Below are 10,913 nucleotides of genomic sequence, written 5' to 3'. Positions count from 1 at the left end.
TTACTACTCAAAACGCAACTTCCCAAGCTTTTCAAATAGCTTGAATAGTGTCAAAATTATATTGTATAATTAATTACAAGGACATTCATTAGTATCCTTTTTTGAGCAATTTTCATCATTCTAGCTCCATATTATATCTTTATCAAAGTTATAAATTCACTCTCAATCATACTCGTTGGGTTACTGAGTTTCAATAACCCATATTAGGCCTGTGCAGGATGCCCATAAGCCTAAGATGCCTGGCCCAACCCGAGCAAAATATGCCCAACCCGAGCCCTAAAAATATTGCCCAATACTATTTAGGCATGGTCGGGCTGAGCCCGATCTTTGGGTTGGGCAGGGTTTAGGGCTAGGGTATCCAACCAACTAACCCTGCCCGGCTCGAGATATAACATTTTTTTATAAAAATAATATAAGATGTAATTTGTTAACTTGATGGGGACATAAATGGTCGTTCCTTTTTTTTTAGGTGCCTTGATGATCAAGTTTGTAAACTTTAGGTTGAATATTTCTATATTCCTTAGAATTTAGAACTGGACAGCACTTGAAACTTGCATGAAAATTTCCTTCCATATTTTTCTTTGCCATTAAGTTGTTTGATGACACCATAATATTTTTGCTAGCGATATTTAACAATATGTTACTTTTAAAATAAAAGCTTGAAGTAATTTATTGATGGAAATAATTAATCTGTTACAGTATATATGAGATTTGTATAGATGGTTCTGATTCTTTATTTCGGTGACCCTGCCCGAGGTGCCCGATCCTTGCCCGACCCTGCCCGCCTGGCCCCTCCAAAGTCGGGCATCTTTCAGGTAGGGTCGGGCTTTAGGCATAGTTTTTTTGCCCGAAAACATTTACGGCAGGGCATCGGGGTAAAGGCCTGCCCTACCCAACCCTGCCCATGCACAGCCTTAACCCATATTATCATTAATAAGTCATTAAACCACCATTAATGACATTTCAACTTAGCTAACCAACATATTTATTGCCATTTTGGATAGTTAAGGTCCTCAACAACTAATAACTCACAAAACCATTAATGTAAGATTTAAATATTTTAAACAAATTCTACTATATCTATTTTAACCAATAGATTTGGACTCATAACTCATATGGACTGAAAATCAACATTACTACTCAAACCTTGACTTCCCAACTAGAGAAAAATGGAAGAGAAAGGTGAAGGAAGTTAAATACACTTACCTTAGGTGATTAAAAGCTCAAAAACATCTCCAATGGTCTTCAAATTAGTGCCCTAGCAGAGAAAGTGGCGTGCTTTCATTTTCTCCTTTTTCTCTCCTCTAGATTTTTACGCAGACACGACATGATTTAAGTAGAAATTTGATCATGCCTTATGGCACACGCGACCCACATCGCAGGGCATGGCACAGAGAAACCCATCCTTCATTAGTTGTCTTCTATGCACTGCAACAGACATGCTACACATCGCGGCATATGACATAGAGGTTCCCTTTTAAGCTTTTCTCACCTTTTTGATACCCTGGTGGCCCGACTTCATTACAAACTTGCATTTAGGGCTTAATCACTACCAAGCACACTTATTAATCCTCTCTGGCTATATACCTTGTAACACCCTATATTTTATCACTTATTTTTCACAAATTAATAGTTTGATAAACTATTATAATTATTTTGAACTCTTACCATGGTAGAAAAAAAGAGTTATAAAAACATTTCGCAAATAGTCTACCATGATAAAAAGAGTCTATCATGGTAGAAAGATTTAAACATAATAAACTTACTTTACCATGGTAATTAAGAAAAGCAATCATTAAATACTTCAAGTGTACACTCCTATTGTAATTTCAAAGCCATGGTTAGATGAGCGAAACTTCACAAACTATGCTTTTACTATAGATACCTGACTTGGAGCCAATTATACATTTTCAAACATTGGTTACAAACAAAAACTATCACATAAGGGTATACTTGATTGAAATTTTACTTCACAAATACCAAGGGCCAAGAGGGACAGATAGAATTCTCTTGACATAAAAAATATCATAGTTTATAAATAAAGTCTACATGCATTATATATATATATATATATATATCTCCATCCTAAGTTGATATAATATACATCATTAATAAATAAAGAGGCTATAATAGAAAACAATGTCTCATAAACTAATTATGCCTCAGGTACTTCTCCATCCAAACTCGCTCCTACAAAAATTAATAACCACAGAGAATGAGACTTAAAAGTCCCAGTAACCATATATTAATATGTAATAATGCAAATGGGGCAATTAATTATGCAACTACTAAGTGGGCAAATAAAACAATTGTCCAACAACAAGACGAATGATTAATAAATTAGCATGACTATACCTTATATGTCTTCTTACGCCATGCTTGGATGCCAAGTCACCTAGCCAAAGGTGAGTTGGACCAAGCTACAAGCCACATATTGATTCCAATGAGGGGCTATCACGTGATAACTCAGCCAAACAAAAATCCTACCAAAATTTTTTTAATATCCTCTGACCAGTCATGCATTTATAACAACTAAACAAAAATCATTTGGCAAAATCTTAGATCAATCGGAGAATTTATCTTATGTTTTCAGCAATGTCAATATTCACAAAATATTCATAATTATAAATTTAACTCACTTGGCAATTATTTTCAGACAAAATATACATATATATTATTTCTCAAGAAAATTAAGATTTTTCAAATAACAAAAGAAAAGCACAATTAATCACACACACATACACTACCACACATTAATAATGGTTATTTCATGTCTTAGATAACATGTTTTCTGTACAACACCTCTTTCACCACTCTCTTAAACAACACAATCTACACAACCATTTAGTAATATATGTATAATATTATTTTCATAATACTTAATATTAATTTTATATTAAAATTAATAAATAATTCTAGTTTAAATAGTTAGAAATTTAGGCCTAATTTTTATATTAACATTAATTTAAAAGTAGTGCCTCATTTAATTTTTTAAATTCTTTTCTAAATTTATCATACATCAATAGACCATACCTAAGTCTCAAATCAATCATAATATCAAAATTTCATTAACTTATTTTCCAAAATTTCGTCCAAAAATAAGTTGAAAATTTAAAAATTACTCTCAAGCCTCAAATCACTATTTCATAGCCTCAAAACATTTATTTGTACCCAAATAAATATCTAATAATCAAAAACCTATCCCAACATTGTAGATCTAACATAAACTCAATCATGGAATTCTAGAGTTTAACTCAAAAATTCTCACATCTAAATTTCAACCTCAAAAAAATATTCTATAGTATTTATTATACTTTCAGCAACCTCAACATTTATTTTTGAATCATCATAACCTCATATTAACTATCCTATAGAAAAATCTTAATTAAAATTTTTTTCTATATATCAAAATAATATTACTGTTAGATAATTATAAATGAGTAGAAAATATTAATGAAAATTTTTTGGAGAATAGGAGTTATTATGAATTCCTAAATTATTTAAAAAGTTAAAACCTTAACTTAAAAATAGCCCATGCAAATGGAAAACAAAAAAGAAGAGGAGGAGGAAGAAAAAGAAGGTTGAGAGTGCAAAAATGAAAAGGAAAAGAGGGATATTTATAATAAAAAAATGAATCTCACAGCCATATTATTATTTATTTATTTATTATTATTATATGTTTTTTTCAAAATAAGGGAGCAAAAGTCCCAACCACTTTTCAGTGGTTTGGACTTTTCTCCTTTATATATATGTATATATTATATATAATTATAATTTAAATTAATAAATATCTCTTATATAATTTTAAATTTAAATTTAATCTATATTTAAATACTTAATTATGTGATTAACTTTAATTAATCTCAAATACAAATTTATTTATTCTAAACCTTAAAATAATATGAATTTCTAATTTTGAATTTTAAAAAAAATTAAATTTCACAATTAATTTATTACCTAAATATCAGAATGTTACACACCTTATTAATTAACTCAATCACCCAAATTAAGTCTAGTTAATCAAGTTTAAATTTTTAAGATGTTACATATATCAAAAAAGAAATAGAGGTTTAGGTGTTAAGGACTTGGATCTTTTAACATTGAGGCAAGTGTTGCCGGTTTCTCAACTCCACGGGATGATTGGCATAGACTATTGAGCAAAAATAGAGTTATGGCTACCACCCACAACATTGTTAGCTTTGCTATTAGCAGTAAATATAGTACTAGAAGTGAGATGATCGTAGAGAAGATAAATTCGTTTGGGCACATCAACAGATGGTCACTATAATATGAAATATGCTTACTCTTTTATTTAATTTGGGAAATCAAAATGTTCATTTGGCTCCTTGCTTAAAATAAATTATCTCAAAGCTCAAGATTCAACGTGGAATATTCGAATATGGTGAATGTTGGAATAAAATTCAAATATTGGGCCACACATGTAAATATTAATAATGTGTGGATATTATTATAATTTAGCTTAAATAAAGTAATCTATTTGGACAAGTTTTAAGGCTTAAGGGATGTAATTGTTATGGATGTGTAAAGATTGTAATGATATTTATAATTTGTTAAGGAACCAAATTATAAATATCACAACTTAAGCCTATAATAGGGGTCATGATCTCTAGATTGGGCATAACAAGAAACTAATTCTTTGGACCCTTTCCAAAATACCATAGGAAAGTTTTTGATGTTTAAAATATGGAAGATCACAATATGCCGATTCATCAATGTATGAAATCCTGTGATACATTTGACTATGGGTTCAGATCCACTTTAGCCTTCAGTTTCTTCTATTCCCCTGAATTTATATTAATTATATTCAAATTTATGGATTTAGTAGCAACCAATTATATAGTTTGATATGAACTCGATTGATTGGAAACAACCAATTCCAACAATGAATGCTTTTTTAGATGTCAAAGGCATAAAGCTTGCTGAAGCATATTATTAAACCAGAGAAATGGAGTGAGTTCATCAACTTGGACTGTTTTAAGTAGGTGGAGCTAAACTCAACAACAGATCTGCTTGGAAATGACTTGAAGAAGATATTTTGGAATGTCATATTTGCTTATATCTACCGGAAAATATGGACTCCATGTTGTACTAAAATGTTTGGCTCGACTAATAATGAAATTAATGTTGATGTAAAAAATTGTGTGGTAAAAACCATGATGGAAATTATCCAAATTAGTGGCGGAGCCATGTTCTAGTGAGATCACTTCGGAAAAACTTAGAAGTATGGCATGCAAATTTTACAATTTTGAACCTCTTGCTCTTGATATTTTGCACCTCAAGACTAAAAAAAAATAGGGAGAATGACAATTAAGGCACTCTCAAAAGAGTTTATTGTAATAAGAGCCTATAAATTTTGCATCGAATAGTACTGTAAAAACATGAATATGTTATTAAAAGTTGAACCTTAACTTATTAAATTTATAAGGAAATATTAACAAAAGAAAAAAAATACAAGCTAAAGTTCAGCTTTTAACAATATATACATGTTTTCATAAGACAATATCCAATGTAAAAATTATGAACCCTTATTGTGATAAATTTTCTTGAGAGAACCTTCAATGTCATTCTCTTTAAAAAATATTTAGCCTCAAAAGTTCATTGGATATATAATGCTTTAATGATTGAGATAAGATATAAATAGCATATTTACTTAAAAAGACTAATCAATTTGTTCAATATATTTTTCAAAAAAAAAAGATCATCAATCTACTTATGTTATTACAATTTTAATCCCAATATAATTATTAGTTTTAAAAAAATATTATTTTTAATTTAAAAATTATCTTACACCCTTGGTTTAAGGTCTTGAATCTGCCATTAATCCAAATAACATCCACCTCATCATGAGTATAAATGGTGTGATTAAAAAAATGGTCAAGCTGTTGTGATGGAGCTATCCAAAGGGAGGACAGAGGCTGGGTATTGGAAGTTTGTTGACCCTATATGTTTTTTTCATTGCTCACATGTGTTCTCTTTAGAGACAATTATGTTTGAGATATAATCGGTCACTTAATGTAAGTATTTCTTCTAGTAAAATTTCAAATATTGATTTACCCCATTGTAAGGGATTAAATCTCTTTCACTAGATTCAATTCCTGTTGATCACTTTACAGTTATTACAATGCTCCTTAGCATTCAAAAGGGCCAGGAGTTGTGTTAAGCTAGGGGTAAGGGGTATTAAAGCAAAGAAAAGGTATTGTCATAGTGTGGAAGTGATGAACCTTCTTACAAGAAAGTCAACTCCTTTCAATCCTTTCCATGATATAATTGTTGAAAGGGAAAATAGCAAACAAGGATCACTGGGGAAATTGTCAAAACCTGAATGAAAAACAAACCCAAATGAACTGTTGTTAATTTAGAATGAGTTATTATTAAAACATAAATGAATATTTGTTGATAAAAAAATAACCCAAAACGACATATTCATTCAAGTTTTGACAACAAGTAATTCTTAATTAATATAAATCTCCTTCAACAATCCTTGATTGATATTTTTCCTTGTTGAAATTGCAAACCTATTTTTATAGAGATTGGCATAAATCAATCAACTTTGTATATAGTGAAGGTTTATGAATTGCTAATAGAGTTATTGGGAGAGCTCCTGAATTGACTAACAATTTTTGTTACTTTGACCATTCCTGTTTTTTAGGTTTAGAGTTGATGAAGGATAAAAGTTAATATGGGATCCTTTGGGATCTTGTAAATTGTTTTTAATCATTTGTTTAAATGAAGTTTCAATATACATGAAATGTGAAGACAGTACATTTCACTTTTTATAGAGTTCACAAGTGGATTCATGGTTCTTTTTCTTTTCACATGCGTGCTGAAGGGGTATAAGATGTCCACTGAGCTTACCCCATTCTTAACTATAGAAAAGGATAACATTCAGGCCCAGAACACGAGAGAGAGAGAGAGAGAGTGATAACATCATGGGCCCTAATAAGAAAACCGCTCAGCTGTTTAGTTATATCATACCATGTGGTATGAAGAACAACACATATCTCTCAATACAACAATCATAAAATCATGTCAAAATAAACAATAGATTGGTATTTATTCTCAGTCATACTTAACGTATTCTGAAATCATACTTCATCAATTCTAAAATCTGCTTAGGTAGGTCATAAGATAATTTCAACACAATATATCTCAAAATAATATCATGATTACATGTAAAATTTAAAATTTTAGGTGCATTTTTATGGAAATTAAAACTAGATGATCAAAAGTCTAAGGAGTAACACTATATAAAAATAAAATCTAGAAATGAATAGGGAAGGATTAAAATAAAGTCAGATAAAAAGAATAAAAATTTGAGAAAAAGAAAATGTCTTTATACCTACTTTTATAAAAATAATTAAAATAAAAATAACTGTTTTAAATAATAAGAAGAACATGAACTATTTTTTCCCTTTCAAAAATCAAATAAAAAAGAAAAAAATCAAACTATTTTATCATTGGCATTTTTTTTTAAAGTAAAACACAGCTTATAAAGAAAAAAAGCAAAACATGTCACAAAAAAAGAAAAAAGCAAAGCACATCTGGGGTTTGCACTGTCCCATATCATGTACATGCTAAACCGTCGACCCGCTTCCTGCGTCTCTATTGTGCGCTGATTGATTTGAGAGCCTTTCTGAATCCCACTGTTACACTCTCAGAATGGTCGTCACCTTCTTAGATCTCCACACAGAATCAGAACTTAAGTCCCTTAATGAATTCCTCTCTGGCAAGACCTACATCTCTGGGTAACTTTCTCCGATTTGACTTTCGTTTTTGAACCCATTCTCGAGATTTCTTCAATTCTCAATCTCTTATGGTTCTGATTGAATTTTCAGCGATCAGTTGACCAAGATGACATTAAGGTCTACGCCTTTGTTTCGAAGAACCCAAGCGAAGCTTTCCCGATGCCAGCAAGTGTTACGATGCCGTCTCTTCACGTCTTGCTGAAAGGTTTGTTCCTTTATCTCTCTGCAATGTTCGGATGTGCTAGGTTTCCTTTCGTTTATTCAATCGTATTCAATTTGAAAGTTGATGTCGATTTTGTGAAATCAGCTTACCTGGAAAAGCTGAAGGGGTGAAATTCAGTGGCCAAGCTGTTCCAGCTGAAGCTGGTCCTGTCAAGTCGGTGTGTATCTCACTTGATTTTGTCTTTTGTTGTCTCTGTATTGTTTCTCTTATTTTCTATTAATAGTTGTTTGACTATGTTACTTATTAGGGTTTTTCAGGGTCTGATTTCCTTTATTTAATTAACCATGTTAACATGCTAATGGTTATGACAATAAGCGGATAAACGAATTGGATTTAGGCTCCTTTTTGTTTGGCCTGTTGATTTAGTCTTTCTTCAGTTCCTAGCACTAAGTACACCTGAAAATGCAACGGAAAAACTTATGGGATGAAGCAATATGAAGCTTGAAGCCATGAGTATTAATTTAGTAGAAGGCACTTTTTAATATTATACATCTCATTTTGTGGTTGGTACAATGGAAAGAGAGTATTTTTTCTATTATACCAAGCGGGCCAGAATGAGCAGACTAAAGGGTCCAACATAGCGCTAATTGGCAAAATTAGAAGGGCTCTTGTTTTGATGAGCAAATTGGAAAGGCCAAAATTGTGATTTTGACGAGATAAATTGTAATATAACGCGGTAACGCTTAGGTTGTTGCCTGGATTTTGAAATTTCGGATAGACTTGACAAAAACAAGTGGTGTCCTGGATAAACTAATTATTGTACTGTGCTAGTAATCATGCGAATTACTTCTGCTAACTGGATTACTCCATGTATTTGCGGGGTGCTCCTGTCGATGATGACGATGACCTTGATCTCTTTGGTGACGAGACAGAAGAGGAAAAGGCAGCAGCAGAAGCAAGAGAGGCTATTAAAAAGGAATCCTCCTAGAAGAAAGAGAGTAAGCTTCCTTTCGACTTCAGTTTATTGTACATGAAGCATCTATTTATTAATCCACCTACTGCTCCTGCCATTTGGGAGGTTCATTTAGTTTAACGCTTAGATTTTAGTTATTATAAGTTTGCAGTGAACTAGACTTCTCTTTCTACTATCCTGGTTGCTGTGAGTAATATCGTCATCTATCTACATTTTGTGGGCGGCAAGTCCTCTGTTTTGTTTTATGTGAAGCCTTGGGACGACAAGACAGACGTGAAGAAGCTGGAAGAGGCTGTTCGTTCCATTGAGATGCCCGGGCTTCTGTGGGGAGAATGTATGTTGAATATTTCATCACGTTCACTTTATTCATTGTTATGACCCATTTAAAATGAAATGCATGATGCGAACAAATGCTTTGTTTCAAATTCGCAGCCCAACTGGTTCCGGTTGGTTACGGTATTAAGAAGATGCAGATCATGATGACCATTGTTGACGACCTTGTCTCTTTGGATTCCCTTATTGAGGAACATCTCACAGTTGAGCCATGCAGTGAGTATGTTCAAAGCTGTGACATTGTTGCGTTCAACAAAGTCTAAGGTTTCTTGTTGGATATAGTTTTCAAGCGGCTGATTTATCTGTTCTTGTTTAATAAACCTTGTTTATCATTTTGTGTTTGTTCTTTTTCAATGGTGGTTTTTGTGACTAGAATTATGAGAAGTAGAAGAAAATATGTTGACTGTTTGTGATTGTGTTATTATGGTGCTCCCTCAAATAGTGTTCTTGTAAAACGCTTCCTAGGTTCATGGGATCGACATTAATGGGCAAAGTGTTTAGGTTTTATAGTTTTGGTTGGGAAATTTGATAGATGAGGATTCATAATTTATGTTTATGATAGATGTGGCCATGAGTGTTCTAATAATCGAAATTTTTCTTAAAAGATTATTAAAATGAATTATTAGTGCATATTTGGTTGTAGAAAGGAATCTTGGGCAGGTGTACTTTCATTTTTCTTTCTAGAAAATATTTTTCTATGAAGGGAAAAATATTCTTTTGATCCTTACATTTACATCTTATTGTAACAAGTCCCTATATGCTTTTGAAGCTTTCAAGTCGGCCCCTGTACTTATTCATCTCCATTGAATCCGTTGCTCGTGTATTATTTATGGATAATGGTGCATTTTTCTGAAATATTTTTTTGAGAAACGTCCAACATTTTAAACTATTCGTTGGTGCAATTGTCTTTAAAGTAATTAAAATTGATATTTTTGCCTTCAAATTTTGAATGTTAATTGTTAGAAAATGTTAGTTGGAACTTTAATGTTGAACGGTAGGGAATTTAACAATAGGATAAAAATGTTTCGTTTTAATTATTTGAAGGGTATAATTGCTTTGACGTTGATTGCAATTAGGAGAATATTTCAAAGTGAAAATGCACCTTTATTCATTATTTTATTCATTAAGTTTTGTGCAACTTTATTTTTATTTTAAGTAAATTTTTTATATATTTTAATGGAATTTAAATATTAAAAAGAATAATAATACAATTTTCAAGGAGTTTATAGTTTATAAGGAAATGATTATATAATTCTTGTAGGGGTGGATTAACTGCGGCTAGAGAAAAAAAAAACTAGATTCGGAGAACGCTTCATTTTTCTCCGTCATCCTCCTTCTACCAAGAGGAAAAGTAAATGTTAGCCCCTTACTATTTTTCTTTCTCGTTTCTCAATCTTTTTCTCTCAACCAAGATAAAAGTAAATATCCATTCAAGCACCACCGGCTCGTCCTGATAACTCGATTCCATTGATCCAGCAGAATGAGTGTGATCCATTGACTATCTGGTGTCCATGTGGCACTGTGAACACTTTACACACTTTATGTAACTAAGTACTACTCCATTTTTAATTGTTAAAAAAACTATCACTTTTAATTTATATTTTTTTATAAATAAAATTATCTATTTCAATAAACAATTATTACATTTTCATAAATTATTTTTTATAATTTAGATTAA

At 31.5% G+C, this 10,913-nt stretch overlaps 1 pseudogene; it reads left to right on the top strand.

Annotated features, from left to right (window-relative positions):
- The first annotated feature begins 7,557 nt into the window (after nucleotides 1–7,557).
- On the top strand, nucleotides 7,558–9,690 carry LOC129300042 (elongation factor 1-beta 2-like; annotated as a pseudogene).
- The last annotated feature ends 1,223 nt before the right edge of the window (nucleotides 9,691–10,913 follow it).

The sequence above is a fragment of the Prosopis cineraria genome, unplaced genomic scaffold, assembly GCF_029017545.1.
Source record: "Prosopis cineraria cultivar Desert tree isolate PC_DT_omini unplaced genomic scaffold, ASM2901754v1 PC1403, whole genome shotgun sequence".
Lineage (NCBI taxonomy): Eukaryota > Viridiplantae > Streptophyta > Magnoliopsida > Fabales > Fabaceae > Prosopis > Prosopis cineraria.
This window is presented reverse-complemented; position numbering and strand designations above follow the sequence as displayed.